This window comes from Moschus berezovskii, chromosome 20 (assembly GCF_049115385.1).
Source record: "Moschus berezovskii isolate FMDL1 chromosome 20, NW_MosBer_1.0, whole genome shotgun sequence".
Classification (NCBI taxonomy): Eukaryota; Metazoa; Chordata; class Mammalia; order Artiodactyla; family Moschidae; genus Moschus; species Moschus berezovskii.
The window spans coordinates 5,093,606-5,110,453 of record NC_142479.1 but is presented as its reverse complement, the minus strand read 5'-3'; the positions used below and the strand labels follow the sequence as shown (position 1 = coordinate 5,110,453).

The 16,848-nt window shown below is 41.9% G+C and overlaps 2 pseudogenes across 1 annotated transcript in view; one reads left to right on the top strand and one right to left on the bottom strand.

Annotated features, from left to right (window-relative positions):
* LOC129560655 (ankyrin repeat domain-containing protein 26-like) overlaps nucleotides 1–12,505 on the bottom strand; it is a 38,364-nt pseudogene extending 25,859 nt beyond the window's left edge. Inside the window, exons 1-5 of the transcript XR_016035425.1 lie at nucleotides 11,958–12,505; nucleotides 11,308–11,868; nucleotides 8,237–8,333; nucleotides 5,639–5,667; nucleotides 5,471–5,543 (exon numbers count right to left, since the gene is read on the bottom strand). The product of XR_016035425.1 is annotated as an ankyrin repeat domain-containing protein 26-like (transcript). The remainder of the gene's footprint in view (nucleotides 1–5,470; nucleotides 5,544–5,638; nucleotides 5,668–8,236; nucleotides 8,334–11,307; nucleotides 11,869–11,957) is intronic.
* Nucleotides 12,506–14,811: 2,306 nt separating this feature from the next.
* LOC148774607 (U5 small nuclear ribonucleoprotein 40 kDa protein pseudogene) lies at nucleotides 14,812–16,240 on the top strand (annotated as a pseudogene).
* The last annotated feature ends 608 nt before the right edge of the window (nucleotides 16,241–16,848 follow it).

Sequence of the window (16,848 nt, the reverse complement as noted above, 5' to 3'; positions counted from 1 at the left end):
GAACTAGGGCAAACTCCGGGAGATGGTGAGGCACAGGGAGGCCGGGCGTGCTGCAGTCCATGGGCTCACAAAGAATCGGACCTGACTTAGCAACTGAACACCACCACCAACGACAACTTCTTCAATTACAATGAGGTGGTCTTTCCTCAAATTATCACTATCTCCAGAACTGATTTTTTAAGCCCTGGACAGACATCATAAACTTATATAAGAAATGATAGTCTTGTGGGTGACTAATTGTTTCCACGTGAAAATAGGATAAGTCTCCATTCTGTTCCATTCCATCACTCAGTCGTGTCCGACTCTCTGCGACCCCATGAATCACAGCACACCGGGCCTTCTTGTCCATCACCAACTCCCGGAGTTCACTCAAACTCATGTCCATCGAGGTGGTGATGCCATCCAGCCATCTCATTCTCTGTCATCCCCATCTCCTCCCGCCCCCAATCCCTCCCGGCATGAGAGTCTTTTCCAATGAGTCAACTCATCACATGAGGTGGCCAAAGTATTGGAGTTTCAGCTTTAGCATCAGTCCTTCCAGTGAACACCCAGGATTGATCTCCTGGAGAAGGGAATGGCAAACCACTTCAGTATACTTGCCTTGAGAACCCCATGAACAGTATCAAAAGGATAAGTCTAGGACCACACTGGATCCAAAGAGCACAGAGCACCATGAGGCAAGAATGAACGCAACACAGACATATTTGCTTTAAAAAAAAAAGGAACTGTCAGGTCTAAATTTCTTAAGAGAAACCAAAGAAACAAGCAAGAAATGTAAAAGTGAAACTTTAAGCCCCATGTCAACACAAGGGCCCCTTTATCATTTCGCATCCAACCATGCCAATGGTTTAACACGGTGGTTCTGTAGTGTGCCCTAAGAATTCCTGAAGTCCAGAGACCCACTAAGCCAGGGGGTCCAAGAGGTCAAAACTATTTTCACAACAACTCTAAACGTTACTTCCATGCTCAATTATGTTCTGAGTGCACACAGGACTTCTCCAGAGACAGGATATGTGATATCAGAACTCTAATGACTAATGGAATTAGCCATTATGATTGTGTGTGCCTGTATTTTTATGTTTTTCAGTTTTATTTTCCAGGAGTCTCTGGCGGAGGCGAGGGTTGGAGGTGGCCTGCCTCAAGGTCAGGGGCACTGAGTGCAGCAGTGCAAGCATGGGACCTGTTGGAGGAGGTGCCCTTATCTTCATGATCTCCACCAGAGTTTGGCTTCAGGTCGAACAGGGAGGGAACACAGACCCACCCATTCACAGACAATTGCATGAAAAATTTACTGAGCATGGCCTCGCCCATCGCCCTCAGTCAGTCTCTCCCATCAGGAAGTTTACATAAGCCTCTTATCCTTCATCAGAGGGCAGACAGACTGAAAACCACAACCAAGGAAAACTAGCCAAACTGATCACATGGACCACAGCCTTGTCTAACTCAATGAAACTCTGAGCGAGCCATGCCGTGAAGGGCCACCCAAGACAGACGGGTCATGTTGGAACGTTCTGACAAAACATGGTCCACTGGAGAAGGAAATGGCAAACCACTTCAGTATTCTTGCCTTGAGAACACCATGAACGGCAAAAAGATAGGACACTCACTAAAAGATGAACTCCCCAGGTCAGTAGGTGTCCAATATGCTACTAGAGATCTGTGGAGAAATAGCTCCAGAAAGAATGAAGAGAAGGAGCCAAAGCAAAAACAACACCTAGCTGTGGATGTGACTGGTGATAGGAGTCAAGTCCAAGGCTGTAAAGAGCAATACTACATGGGAACCTGGAATGTTAGGTCCATGAATCAAGGCAAATTGGAAGTGGGCAAACAGGAGATGGCAAGAGTGAACATCGACATTTTACGACTTAGTGAACTAAAATGGACGGGTTTGTGGTTTAGTCCGTAAGTCGTGTCCGACGCTTCTGACCCCTGGGCTATTTGGAGCTCACCAGACTCCTCTGGCGATAGGATTTCTCTAGCAAGAATGCTGGAGTGGGTTGCCATTTCCTTCCCCAGGAGATCTTCCTGACTCAGGCCTTGAACCCGGGTCTCCTGCACTGCAGGTAGCTTCTTTACAGACTGAGCTACCAGGGAAGCCCCCAAATGGACTGGAAGGGGCGAATTTAACTCAGATGACCATTGTATCTACTACTGTGGGAAAGAATCCCTTAGAGGAAATGGTGTAGCCATCACAGTCAACAAGAGTCACAAATGCAGTACCTGGATGCAATCTCAGAAATGACACAATGATGTCTGTTCGTTTCCATGGCAAACCATTCAGTATCACAGTCATTCAAGTCTATGCTCCGACCAGTTACGCTGTAGACGCTAAAGTTGAATGATTCTATGATGACCGACAAGACCTTCTAGCACTAACACCCAAAAAAGACGTTCTTTTCATTATAGGGGACTGGAATGCAAAAAGAGGAAGTCAGGAGATACCTGGAGTAACGGGCAAATTTGGCCTTGGAGTACAGAATGAAGCAGGACAAAGGCGAACAGAGCTTTGCCAAGAGAACGCACTGGTTACAGCAAACACCCTCTTCTAACAACACAAGAGGAGACTCTACACATGGACATCACCAGATGCTCAATGACGAAATCAGACTGATTCTATTCTCTGCAGCCAAAGATGCAGAATCTCTATACAGTCAGCAAAAACAAGACCAGGAGCTGACCGTGGCTCAGATCATGAACTCCTTATTGCCAAATGCAGACTGAAATCGAAGAAAGTAGGGAACACCACTAGACCATTCATGTATGACCTAAATCAAATCGCTTAGGATTATACAGTGGACGTGACAAATAGATTCAAGGGATTAGATTTGATACAGTGCCTGAATAACCATGGGCGGAGGTTCGTGACATTGTACAGGAGGCATTGATCAAGACCATCCCAGAGAAAAAGAAATGCAAAAAGGCAAAACGGTTGTCTGAGGAGGCCTTATCAATAGCTGAGAAAACAAGAGATACTAAAGGCAAGGGAGAAAAGGAAAGATACACCCATTTGAATGCAGAGTTCCACAGAACAGCAAGGAGAGATAAGAAAGCCTTTCTCAGTGATCAATGCAAAGCAATAGAGGGAAATAATAGAATGGGAAAGACTAGAGTTCTCCTCAAGAAAGTAAGAGATACTAAGGGAACATTTCATGCAAAAATGGGCACAATAAAGGACACAAGTGGTATGGACCTAACAGATGAGGAAGATATTAAGAAGAGGTGGTAAGAACACACACAGAAAAAACTCTACAGAAAAGATCTTCATGATCCAGATAAGCACGATGGTGTGATCCCTCACTTAGAGCCAGTCATCCCGGAATGTGAAGTTAAGTAGGCCTTAGGAAGCATCACGATGAACAAAGCTAGTGGAGATGACGGAATTGCAGCTGAGCTATTTCAAATCCTGAAAGATGATGCTGTGAAAGTGCTGCACTCAACATGCCAACAAATCTGGAAAACTCACCAGTGGCCACAGGACTGGAAATGGTCAGTTTTCATTCCAATCCCAACGAAAGGCAATGCCAAAGAATGTTCAAACTAACGCACAATTGCACTCATTTCACAGGCTAGCAAAGTAATACTCAAAATTCTCCAGGCCCGGCCTCAACAGTATATGAAATGTGAACTTCCAGATATTCCAGCTGGATTTAGAAAAGGCAGAGGAACCAGAGATCAAATTGCCAACATCCACTGGATCATCGAAAAACCAAGAGAGTTCCAGAAAAACATCTACTTCTGCTTTATTGATCACCCCCAAGCTTTTAATTGTGTGGATCACAGCAAGCTGGGAAATTCTGAAAGAGATGGGAATACCAGACCACCTGACCTGCCTCCTGAGAAATCTGTATGCAAGTCAAGAGGCAACAGTTAGAACTGGACATGGAACAACAGACTGATTCCAAATAGGGGAAGGAGTACATCAAGGCTGTATATTGTCACCCTGCTTATTTAACTAACACGCACAGTACATCATGCAAAATGCTGGGCTGGATGAAGCACAAGCTCAAATCAAGATAGCCGGGAGAAACATCAATAACCATAGATATGCTGATGACACCACCCTTATGGTATAAATTGAAGAAGAACTAAAGAGTCTTTGGATGAAAGTGAAAGAGGAGAGTCAAAAAGTTGGTTTTGAATGTTCTAACGAAGATCATGGCATCCGGTCCCATCCCTTCATGGCAAATAGGTGGGGAAAGAATGGAAACAGTGACAGACTATATTTTGGGGGGCTCCAAAATCACTGCAGATGGTGACTGCACCCATGAAACTAAAAGACGAAAAGCTATGACTAACCTTGACAGCATATTCAAAAGCAGAGACATTACTTTGCCAACATCGATCTGTCTCGTCAAAGCTATGGTTTTTCCAGTGGTCATGTATGGCTGTGAGAGTTGGACTGTACAGAAAGCTGCACACCGAAGAATTGCTGCTATTGAACTGTAGTGTTGGGAGAAGACTCTTGAGAGTCCCTTGGACTGCAAGGAGATCCAACCAGTCCATCCTAAGGGAATTCAGTCCTGAATAGTCTTTGAAAGGACTGATGCTGAAGCTGAAACTCCAATACTTTGGGCACCTGATGTGAAGAACTGACTCACTGGAAAAGACCCTGATGCTGGCAAAGACTGAAGGTGGGAAGAGAAGGGGAAGACAGAGGATGAGATGGTTGGATGGCATTACCTACTCGATGGACTTGAGTCTGAGTAAAGTCCGGGCGTTCTGAGGAACAGCGAGGCCTGGTTTGCTGCAGGCCATGGGATCGCAGAGTCGGATATGACTGAGCAACTGAACTCAACTGACCTCCCATAGAGTAAACATCAATAGACATAAACAAAATTCCTTGAAATTCTCAATAATTTTCCGAAGTAGAATATGATCCTAAAGCCAACAGCTTTCAGGATCACTGTTTCCAAAGATTATGCCTATCAAATAGTCATTAAAGTATGATTACTTCCCCTACTTCTAATAATCAAAGACACCACAACCTCACACACACACAAACACACACAGTCTGCTAATGAAAACATCTGATTGGTCTACAGTCATCTGTGTGACAACATTATAACGAAATAATTACAAGCTGAAATACAACTGACATATTAGCAAGTGAAGTTTTACTTAGGGAAAGGTAAGAGTTCAAACAAGCATTTTGGGCTTGGAAAAAGCTTTGAGTCTAAAATTTAATCTCTGAGATTTCCTAAGAATTACACAGATTCCAAACTCAGAACTTCAGAGTGTCAAAATATATACAGAAACATCTTGCGTTGAAGCTTACAATGTAAAAATTTCTTGCTCTTATGCTTGTAAATATCTTTTGTTTCAAAACACAGGTATCAACAGTAACATTTGCCTTATGTATGTCCAGTTCTTCAATTAAATTTGCAAAGAAACGTTAGAAGTATGAAGACCGAGCATTTCAAATATTTCAGTGTCCCTTTTTCCAGAGTTAACTGTGTCCTGCAAAATTTACCTGAACTGGATGCTTGTAAATCCTTCATTCTGACTGTTCTATTAGGAACAGAATCTCTCATTCTGACTGCTGGCTGAATGGGGTTTGGAAACAAGTTGATTACTAAATGATGGACATATGAGACAATCCACAGTTCAGAATTCAAGATAAAATCATAAACGCTTTTACCTTCACGTTAGGATATTTCCCAGGAGAATCTAAAAGGCAAAAGGGACATAGATTTAATTACACATAAATATGAAAGCCAGCTGTACATTCGTGCAGAGTTAGTACCGAACAGAATCCTCACACCCAGCCTTGGCACTGAATACATTCAGTTTTACTCTCTTGTTTTTAGGGGGATCTTAGGACACTGGTAAGACAGACATAGGAATCCACTAAAGACAGTGAAGAAAAAATTGGAATACAGGTTCACCAAAACATGCTGTTAAGATTTCAAAAGTAACATTACGTTTGCAATGGCTTTATAAAACACTAAAGTGCACATAGACCAGTGTGAACATGCTGACTGATGAGGAGAAAATGGATCTTAATCCGAGGAGCAAATCATGAACCCAAGAAGATAAACGTGAAAGCTGATGGTTAAAATGCAACAGCACATCTTCAATGCAACACAGCAGGTTATCATTTCCACCATTATATGATAAGTATTTATCATGTTCTTCAATCTGTCCAGTCATTTAAGAAGTGCACAGTGGGATGACAGTTCACCAGCATGTATAATTCATTTCTCATCAAAGACAAACTAATGAACTGATTAGCCTAAATATGCACTTGTAGAAAACTGGCTCATAAAAATATTCATTTTTCCCCCCATATCCATGTGGGCTACTGGTATGCCTACATGTCTTGGCTCCTCTAGTCTAGCCATCTCAAAGTTTCTCAATCCACTCATGCAAGAAGGTATATAAGACACATCTAGGAAATAATGTAAAATAAATTCTCAATATTGAAATACAATCATCAAAAAGGAAATAGTACATTTAATTGCTACACAATTATTAGAAATTAAAAAGCTTGCATGTTTCAGAGTCAGTGTAGTATTTATTAAAAGTATTTCTAGCATTTAGGGAATGAACCCTGTTGATCTGTTTGGCTTCAAATTTTAGTTTGCTTTGGTACATCATGCAAACGCTTCAAAGGATTTCTATGAAACAACTTTCAAAAAATCAGCTATCTTAAAAAAAAAAGTCAATGTCTCCTTTTTCAAATTAATCTAATTTGAACAACAAATACCGGTACAACATATATGAGTTACTTGGAGGGGCTGCGGTTTCCCCCACTTCTGGCACCCACTCCCACCTCCAGGATTCTCTGGGGGCAATAATGGTCTTATTTCTTTTCAGGGTACGCACACTGAAGTCATCTAGAAAGAGTTCTCTCAAGTGTCCTCATCAACTCCACACTCTCCTCCCTGAGGCCTTCCTCTCCCTCCCTGTGTCCTTCCACTAGATTCGCTCCTCTCTGAATGGTCATCTCTGGATCCATGGACTTAAATCTTCCCCCTTGACATCCTTTCCATGGATCATGCCTGCCATTTCTTTCTCCCTCTTACACCTATAACTGCTACTTAAACTCTTTGCTTCCCTCTGGCTATAAACATGCTCAGAAAGAAACAGAAAATAATGCTTTGCCTTGATCCTGTTAGGTCCTGCACTATCCAATGCTCTTCTTCCAGATTTTTCTGTATGCAAGGCTACACCCTTGCTACCCGGAGAGCTTGTTAGAAACACAGAATCTCAGACCTCCTGCTCAGCATGTGCTTCACACATAGTCCCCAAGTGACTAATTAAAATTTGAGAAACGCTGGTCTACAGGGAGTCTGCTTCTACATGACTTCGACTTAATTCATTCTCCTGAAATCTCAGCCTCCGTTTCCTCACGCGAACACATCCCCCCCAAACTGAAATGGCATTAGAAGTTGGAAACCTTCCAGTGGACTCTCTATGAGGCTGTAGGTTCCTTGGTCTCCCATCACGCCCCCTGCTCTCTCCTTCTTTCTAGTTCTCTTGTTTTGTCCCACGTGACACTATCCTGGAAAGCGGCAACACTTCATATGACACCAACTTGCACACATTTACAGCTGAGCACCTATGCCCACGCTCCCCCAGAGGATGACACACTGCTCTGCACGACCGGGGACCGCAGTTTTGAATGTCTTCCTAATAATGAGCAAAACAGGAAGAGGGGAGAACTTTGCTCTTCTTCTCTGACAAGTTTTGGTGCCGGAAGCTCACTTCAAATTCATCGTCCATGTCAAATACTCTCCCTTTATCTAAAGACCTTCATTACTTATTGCCCCCTTCCCCCACAGATTTGTGCTTCCTTTTCTTCATTCCCTCCCTGTACCCTCTGCCTCTCTCATCCTTCGTTCCCTCTCGCCTCTTATTTCTTGACCTCCTTTACGTTGCAGAGTATCTTGAAACAGAACTAATAATTTGTTTTCGGTCATGTGTCACATGGAATTTTAATTCCCTGAGCAGGGATCGAAACTGCACCACCTGCATTGGAGAGGCTTTACCGGACAAAGTCTTAAGCAATGGACTGCAAAGTAAGTCTAAGAACTAATAATTTAGCTCCTTAAACTGGATTCTCAATGTAATCTGTGGTAGACACCTGATAAGATGCATAGTTGCCCTCTTTTTCTCGTCTTTTTTCTCACTACCCATCCACCAGGTGATTTTCTTTGCCTATTAGAATATATCAGCATGCCCATTTTCAATCAACGTTCTGTCAAATGATTTTTCTGTAAAACACAGTTCTTACCTTCTACTTGTGCATTTAATGTCTTTTGTCCTCTTTGACCAGCAGTTCCAGGTAAATGATCCACATACTTCTGTGGAAGGGCCTCAGAGACACTCCGCTAGAATGAATGATAACCATGAGTTGCATGAAGAGTTCCTAATCCCTTTTGAAGAAAGTACCCTACTTTTAACCCGGTTAAGACAGGTTTTGCCAAGATCCCACAGTTGCTGTGTGACAGAACCGGGATGCTGAATTCAAACACGGTGCTGCATCACCAAGCAGTGGCTGCCGCATCTAAGAGATCAGGCCCTTCTTATCTCCTTCGATAGCTGCCTCCTTCAAACAGGGCACCGTTACTTTATGTTACTTCAAGTACAGCTGCCATTAAGGTACTCTGCACCTGCTACTTAAGCTGTCCAAAATGGTTTGCACTTACTAAAACATCACTAAAGCTAAGCGCTGTTATTACAGTCCCACATATTCATTACTATTTCCCATGCTTTTGCTTCTCTTGAAATGTTCCTTGCAGATCAACCAGACAACCCAAATGTGGTCATACCCTCAAGCTCCAAGCACTATCTGGTCAACGTCAATGTGGTAAAAAACCACAATTGAAATGAAAACCAAAACTACAACGAGGTACTACCTCACACCAGTCAGAATGGCCATCATCCAAAAGTCTGCTACTGCTGCTGCTGCTTATTCGCTTCAGTCGTGTCCGACTCTGTGTGACCCTATGGACTGAAGCCTGCCAGGCTCCCCTGTCCATTGGAGTCTCCAGGCAAGAATACTGGAGTGGGTTGCCATGCCCTCCTTCCCGACTCAGGGATCAAACCCAGGCCTCCCACTGAAGGCAGATTCTTTACCGCTCAGCCACAACGAGGTGCCACCTCACCCCAGTCAGAATGGCCATCATCAAAAAGTCTACAACCAATGAATCCTGGAGAGGGTGTGGGGGAAAGGGAACCCTCTTGCACGGCTGGTGGGAAGGTAAATTGATACAACCACTATGGAAGACGGTATGCGGATTCCTTAAGAAACTAGGAATAAAACCGCCATATGACCCAGCAATCCCACTCCTAGGAGTATACCCTGAGGAAACCAAAATGGAAAAAGACACATGCACCCCGATGCTCATTGCAGGGCTATTTATGATAGCTAGGACATGGAAGCACCCTAGATGGCCATCGAACCGATGAATGGGTGAAGATGGGTGGTACATATATACAAAGGAACACAACTCAGCTGTAAAAAGGAACGCATCTGAGTCCGTTCTAATGTGGTGGATAAACCTAGAGCCTATCATACATACTGAAGTCAGTCAGAAAGAGAAATATAAATATCATATACTAACGCATATGTATGGAATCTAGAAAGATGGTACTGACGAATTTATTTGCAGGGCAGCAATGGAGACACAGACAGACAGAACAGACTTAGAGACACGGGGGAAGGGGGAGGGGGAGAGGTTGAGATGGACGGAAAGAGTAACACGGAAACTTACAATTCCATATGTAAAATAGATAGCCACGGGGAATTTGCTCGATCACTCAGGGAACTCAAAGAGGGGCTCTGCAACAATCTAGAAGGCTGGGATGGAGAGGGAGATTGGAGGTGGGTTGGGAGGGAGGGCACATGGGTGAACCTATGACTGATTCTTTTTGATGTCTGACAGAAAACAACAAAATTCTGGAAAGCAATTATCCTTCAATGAGGAATACATTTTCTACAGCCCTATTTGAACATGCACATGGTTTACTGCTTCTTTCCCTGTAAACAGCACACTAACGACTCTAATTTCTTATCTATGTCTTCTGGAATGGCAGGTAAAGATGAAAAGAATGATGTAGATATAAACAAAGGAGTAAAACTATGATTATCCAAGGTGAAGATTTAAAAGTTTTCAAATACATTTATGATGATCAAGCAGGACTCAGTATTCACATCGGGAAAGAAAAAACAAACTAAAAAAATCAAGTAACCACAATGACTAACTTTTCGATATGGAAGAACTTACATGTTAGTTTCTCATGCATAACAAAGAATTGACATGGTAATTTAACACCTATAAACACTGCAATTAATAAAGTTTCTTAAAAATAATATAGAATGTACATGCTGCTAGAGATATTTTTAAAAGAAAAAATGTCTTCCACAGATAATTTTATAAACTATGGTGGTATTTTTTCTTCTCTTATAATTTTATAATAGCAAGTAGTCTATATAAGAAAAAAAGCATAAATCATGATTTCATTCATTTAATATATGTAATTACCCATTATTTGCTGACATTCGGAAAAAAGAAATCAGAATCTCTCCAGAGGAAAGAATATAGTTCTACATTTTTTCTTTCAGATTGTTGCAGCCGAAAATTTTCTCATTTAATGAAGAGAGATTAAGAATCTCATTTATAAAATGATAAATTATAATTTTAGTAAAAAGAATAGATAAAATGCTTATTTATTCCCTCTTTATTTTCAGAAAGATCTAAAACACCCACCAAGATTATAGCAAACAGTCAGATAAATTAGAGAACTACATTAAGTATTCAGCGTCAGACAAGACTGAGCGACTGAACTGAACCGAAGTTAGAAACCACAAGAAACAGAAGGACCAAAACTTCTTAATTCATAATACATCTCCTAAGGCCTAAAACACGGCTCATCTTGAATTGCCTCTAAACGAGAGTTTGGCTAGATTAAATAGAAGACATCGCTTCATTAATTTCAAAGTGAGAATTTCTTTAAAACGAGAAATCACTTCAAATTTAAATGAACATCCAGAGGGAACTATGTTCAAAAAACATATATACATACACAAGTATAAACAAATCACGTTGCTGTACACCTGAAACTTACACAGTATTTCAAACTGACTACACGTCAACTGAAGGAAAAATCAAGAACCACCACCAACGTCAAAAACAGCCACCAAAAAAAATAAGGAACACACTTCCTTTCAGTTCTTAATAAAAATCGGCTATGTCATTCAAAAGAGTATGAGCATTGTTTTGTCATGACCTCACTTTCTCTTAAGTGGAACTGAAATAATGTCTCGCATATTTATAATATAGAGTTCCTGGTCTGATTTACCCCCACTATTTCTGTTGTGTTTGTATAATAATCTGCCTCATCGTCACCCTCATTCCATCTTATATTCATCTTGTCCTTCTTAAAGGAATTCTTCCCCTTCATCCTCCTCCCCATCTTCATATTCATCTAGTTGTTTTTCCTCAGTGCTTTGTAATTCTTTTCTTTCAGAACGGCATACTTAGTACGCCAATATTTATAAATCTGAATCACGCACATGTGTGGCTCTTACTATCACACCACTTCGTATCGTGACTTTGAGGGTTTCTGTTTCTGTGGTGGGATCCTTTTTGTCATCATAAGGATCAGGGGAATGGTATGTGAAAAAGTACAGGGAAAGAACAGTTACAAACAGAACAATGTATCTTTATACGACCGAGGCCTGTTACAGACTTGAGAAGTTTTGGAACAGGCTCAGGCGATGGGAAGGCAAGATGACAGATGCCCTCAAACCAGGGTGATGGTTGAGAAATGTTTCAACCACATCTTCAATGTTACTATCGGAATTATTGTCCCCAGAGAAAGTTGTACTCTCCAGTCTCAAAATGCCACATTTTGCTTCTACTACCGTGAAAACAGGAGAGAGTACATGAGAACACGTGTCATTTCAAATCATGGAAGAACACCAGGAGGACAGTCTTCAAATGAGTTACTGTTTCTCTTCGACTGCTGAGAAGGCTTCACTGGCTTTGTTAACTTTGATTTCACGACATGCTGGAGAAGAAAGTAAGAGCTTGAAGACTATAACAAGTATCAACCTGAATAAAAGAATTATAACAGGCCCCATTCTTCTAGGATCTAACACAAAGAGCACAGGCTCTGGAGTCATTCAGATGTGGATTCAAATCCCAGTTCTGCCACTGACTGACCTTCTCACGGGGAAAGGATTATGACAGATGACATCAGAAGCCCCTGATGTTCCTCTCCTTACCCCTAATTGACTGCTATGCAAATACTATGACACCCGCTAGATTACTTTCTCTACCAAAATGTTCTAGAGTAATAATTTATCCACGGTAGTTTTTGCACTACTGAAAAACTAAGACATTTGAATTGCTACATTTTGAAATTTGCTTCCACAATTAATATGTATATGAATTATCACTTGGGAAGGGAAAATATGAAAGTTTGGGTTTTAGCAGAACCTTATTTAGATGGGCTAGAACTGCAAACAGGATAAGCTACTTCTATTCTGTTTGTCAAACAGCTAGGGACAAATGAAACAGGGAAAAATATTCAGTTGCTTTTAAGAAACGGGAAAAAAAAAAAAAAAAACAAGGTTAAAGCAGCAGGGCAAGGATCATGAATGAAAGCCACAAACACTCTAAACAGAAAGCCATAAGCAGACTGTTCACAAGAGAGGCAGAGAGAGATGGACTGAAAGAACAGACCCCGAAGAAATGTGTTCTGCAAGGAAAAATTAGGTTAACAGTAAATATTAAAAGAAAAGAAAAGGTAGAGGAGGAAGAAGAAAGTAAAAAGTGAGATATTCCTAATCAAGAACAAATTTTACAGAAGGAAAACATAAGTATTATCATAAGGTATGTGGAGAAAAACATATTTAGAATTTATATACAAGAGATCAGTAATATATCAGTATTCTTAAGGATATACGATGAGCAAAACCTCTGTTTCATACGATTTTATTAATATATTTTCATGCATCTGCATGTTCTTCAAATTTTATGAAAATATCAACATCAGTTCAGTTCAGTTGCTCAGCTGTATGCGACTCTTTGCGACCCCATGGACTGCAACACAACAGGCTTCCCTGTCCATCACCAACTCCTGGAGGTTTTACAAACTCATGTCCATTGAGTCGGTGATGCCTTCCAACCATCTCATCCTGTGTTGTCCCCTTCTCCTCCCGCATTCAAACTTTTCCAGAATCGGTATTTTCCAATGAGTCGGTTCTTCGCATCAGATGGCCAAAGTATTGGAGCTTCAGCTTCAGCATCAGTCCTTGCAATGAATATTTAGGGCTGATTTCCTTTTGGATTTACTGGTTGGATCTCCTTGCAGTCCAAGGGACTCTCAACAGTCTTCTCCAACACCACAGTTCAAAAGCATCAATTCTTCGGCACTCAGCCTTCTTTATAGCCAACTCTCGCATCCGAACATGACTACTGGACAGCGATAGCTTAGATGAGGCAGAACTTTGCTGGCAAAGTAATGTCCCTGCTTCTCAATACGCTGTCTAGGTTGGTCATAGCTTCTCATCCAAGGAGCAAGCGTCTTTTAATTTCATGGGTGCAGTCACCATCTGCGGTGATTTTGAAGCCCAAAAAAATAGTCTGGGTCACTGTTTCCATTCTTTCCCTGTCTCTTTGCCACGAAGTGGTGGGACCAGATGCTATGATCTTAGTTTTCTGAATGCTGAGTTATAAGTCAACTTTTTCACTCTCCTCTTTCACTTTCGTCACGAGGCTCTTTAGTTCCTCTTCAATTTCTGCCATCACGGTGGTGTCAACTGCGTATCTGAGTTTATTGATATTTCTTCACGCTATCTTGATTCCAGCTTGTGATTCATCCAGCCCGGCATTTCGCATGATGTACTCTGCATATAAGTTAAATAAACAGGGGGACAATTTCCATCCTTGCTGTGCTCCTTTCCTGATTGGGAGCCAGGCTGTTGCTCTGTGCCCAGTTCTAACTGTTGCTTCTTGTCCTGTATACAGATTTCTCAGGAGGCGGGTCAGGTGGTCTGGTATTCCCATCTCTTGAAGAACTTTCTACAGTTTGTTGTGATCCACAGAGTCAAATGGTCTGGCACAGTCAATAAAGCATAAGTACATGCTTTTCTGGAACTCGCTTGCTTTTTCTACCATCCAGAGGATGCTGGCAATTTGATCTCTGGTTCCTCTGCCTTTTCTAAATCCAGCTTGAACATCTGGACTTTCATGGTTCACGTACCCTTGAAGCCTGGCTCAGTGAATTTTGAACATTATTTTGCTAGCATTTGAGATGAGTGCAATTATGCGGTAGTTTGAACATTCTTTGGCATTGCCTTTTGTTGGGATTGGAATGAAAACTGACCTTTTCAGTCCTGGGGCCACTGCTGAGTTATCCAGATTTACTGGCATACTGAGTGCAGCCTTTCACAGCATCAGCTGCCATTCCATCACCTCCACTAGCTTTGTTTGTAGTGATGCTTCCTAAGGCCCACTTGACTTCGCATTCCAGGATGTTTGGCTCCATGTGAGGGATCACACTACCCTGGTTATCTGCGTCATGAAGATCTGTTTTTTAGAGTTCTGTGTATTCTTGCCACTTCATCTTAATGTAGTCTGCTTCGGTTAGGTCCCCACCATTTCGTCCTTTATGGTGCCCATCTTTGCATGAAAGGTTCCCAGGGTATCTCATTTTCTTGAAGAGATCTCTAGTCTTTCATCACTGAGAAAGGCTTTCTTACCTCTCCTTGCTCTTCTTTGGAACTCTGCATTCAAATGCTATCTTTCGGAGTGTGTCGGCGCGGTCAGTGGCGGTCTGAGGAGAGTGGCTGCCACCATGATAGAACAGCAGAAGTGTAAGGACCCAGAGTTGCCACTGGTCCCAGTCAAGCGGCAGCGACATGAATTACTGTTGGGAGTGGCAGGGTCGGGCCCTGGAGCCGGGCAGCAGCAGGCAGCGCCGAGAGCTTTGCTGCAAGCGGGTCCTCCAAGATGTTCCTCCCTTCAAGCCCCAATCATGCTTCTCTCAGGACATGAAGGGAAAGTGTATTGCTGCAAGTTTCACCCCAACGGATCCACCTTAGCATCTGCAGGATTTGACCGACTGATATTGTTGTGGAATGTCTATGGTGACTGCGATAACTATGCTACCTTGAAGGGACACAGTGGAGCAGTGATGGAACTTCATTATAACACAGACGGCAATATGCTCTTCTCAGCATCCACAGATAAAACTGTGGCAGTGTGGGATAGTGAAACAGGCGAGAGGGTAAAAAGACTGAAGCGGCATACTTCCTTTGTGAATTCCTGTTACCCAGCCAGGAGGGGCCCCCAGCTTGTTTGCACTGGCAGTGACGACGGTACAGTTAAGCTTTGGGATATCCGCAAGAAAGCGGCCATCCAGACATTTCAGAACACCTACCAAGTTTTAGCTATGACTTTCAATGATACAAGTGATCAGATTATTTCAGGTGGAATAGACAACGATATCAAGGTCTGGGACCTGCGCCAAAATAAACTGACCTACACAATGAGAGGTCATGCAGATTCAGTGACTGGCCTGAGTTTAAGTTCTGAAGGCTCTTACCTCTTGTCCAATGCAATGCACAACACAGTGCGGGTCTGGGATGTCCGGCCATTTACTCCCAAAGAGCGGTGTGTGAAGATATTTCAAGGAAATGTGCACAACTTTGAAAAGAATCTTCTGAGATGTTCTTGGTCACCTGATGGAAGCAAGATAGCAGGTGGCTCAGCTGACAGGTTTGTTTACGTCTGGGATACCACAAGCAGGAGGATTTTGTATAAGCTCCCGGGCCACGCTGGCTCCATCAATGAAGTGGCTTTCCACCCCGATGAACCCATCATTCTCTCAGCATCCAGTGACAAGAGACTATATATGGGGAAGATTCAGTGAAGATATGGAATGGAAGACTCCACAAGACTGCTTGACCCTGAGACCTCAGACAGCATAAGTGGCATCAAATGATGTCCAAGCCAGCATCCTCCCTTCAGATGAAGATTGTTAGTAGCAAGAAATGAGGAGGAGGTAGCCATGTTCCAAACCACCAGTGTCCCAGTTCACCAGGATGAATAAGGCAAGCTTCCAGTGGCCTCTTAAAACCACCTGCCAGATTTTAGGGATTGTTTTATTTTTTTCCTCTTTTTTTTTTTTAAATAATGTTTCTTCAAAAGGACAGACATTGGTTGGTTCATCATTTCCTGTTTCCTAATCCAGGCTGAAGACAGGGAATGTGACTGAATGTATTTGTCAGTTTTTTTTTTTTTTGTTGTTGTTTTTTAGTTCAATAACTTGTATATTTTCTTTCTTTGTTTCTCTGACTCATTTTGTATTAAAAGCCAACTAGATGCCTTTAAAAAAAAACAAAAAAACAAATGCTATCTTTCCTTCTCTCCTTTGCTTTTGGCTTCTCTTCTTTTCTCAGCTATTTGGAAGGCCTAATCAGACAACCATTTTGCCTTTTTGATTTCTTTTTCTCCGGGATGGTCTTGATCACTGCCTCCTGTACAATGTCACAAATCTACATCCATAGTTCTTCACGCACTCTGTTTATCAAATCTAATCCCTTGAATCTATCTGTCACTTCCACTGTCTAATCAGAAGAGTAAATACTACACGAAACTAAATTAGGAGCAGGAAAACTAATTTCACAACCGAACACTTTACCTTGGTTTTAAAATCTACGACTTTATCGTCTGATGTAGGTCCTAAATCGACTCCAGGTTTGCTGGGAAACCTTTAAAGCAAAAACATACAATAAAAATGAATGAGTTCATTTCTTTGAACAAAAGAAAAAAAAAAAAAACAAGTGAAAGTTTGTCTATTTATTAAATGAACTTTCTTGATTTGAATAAA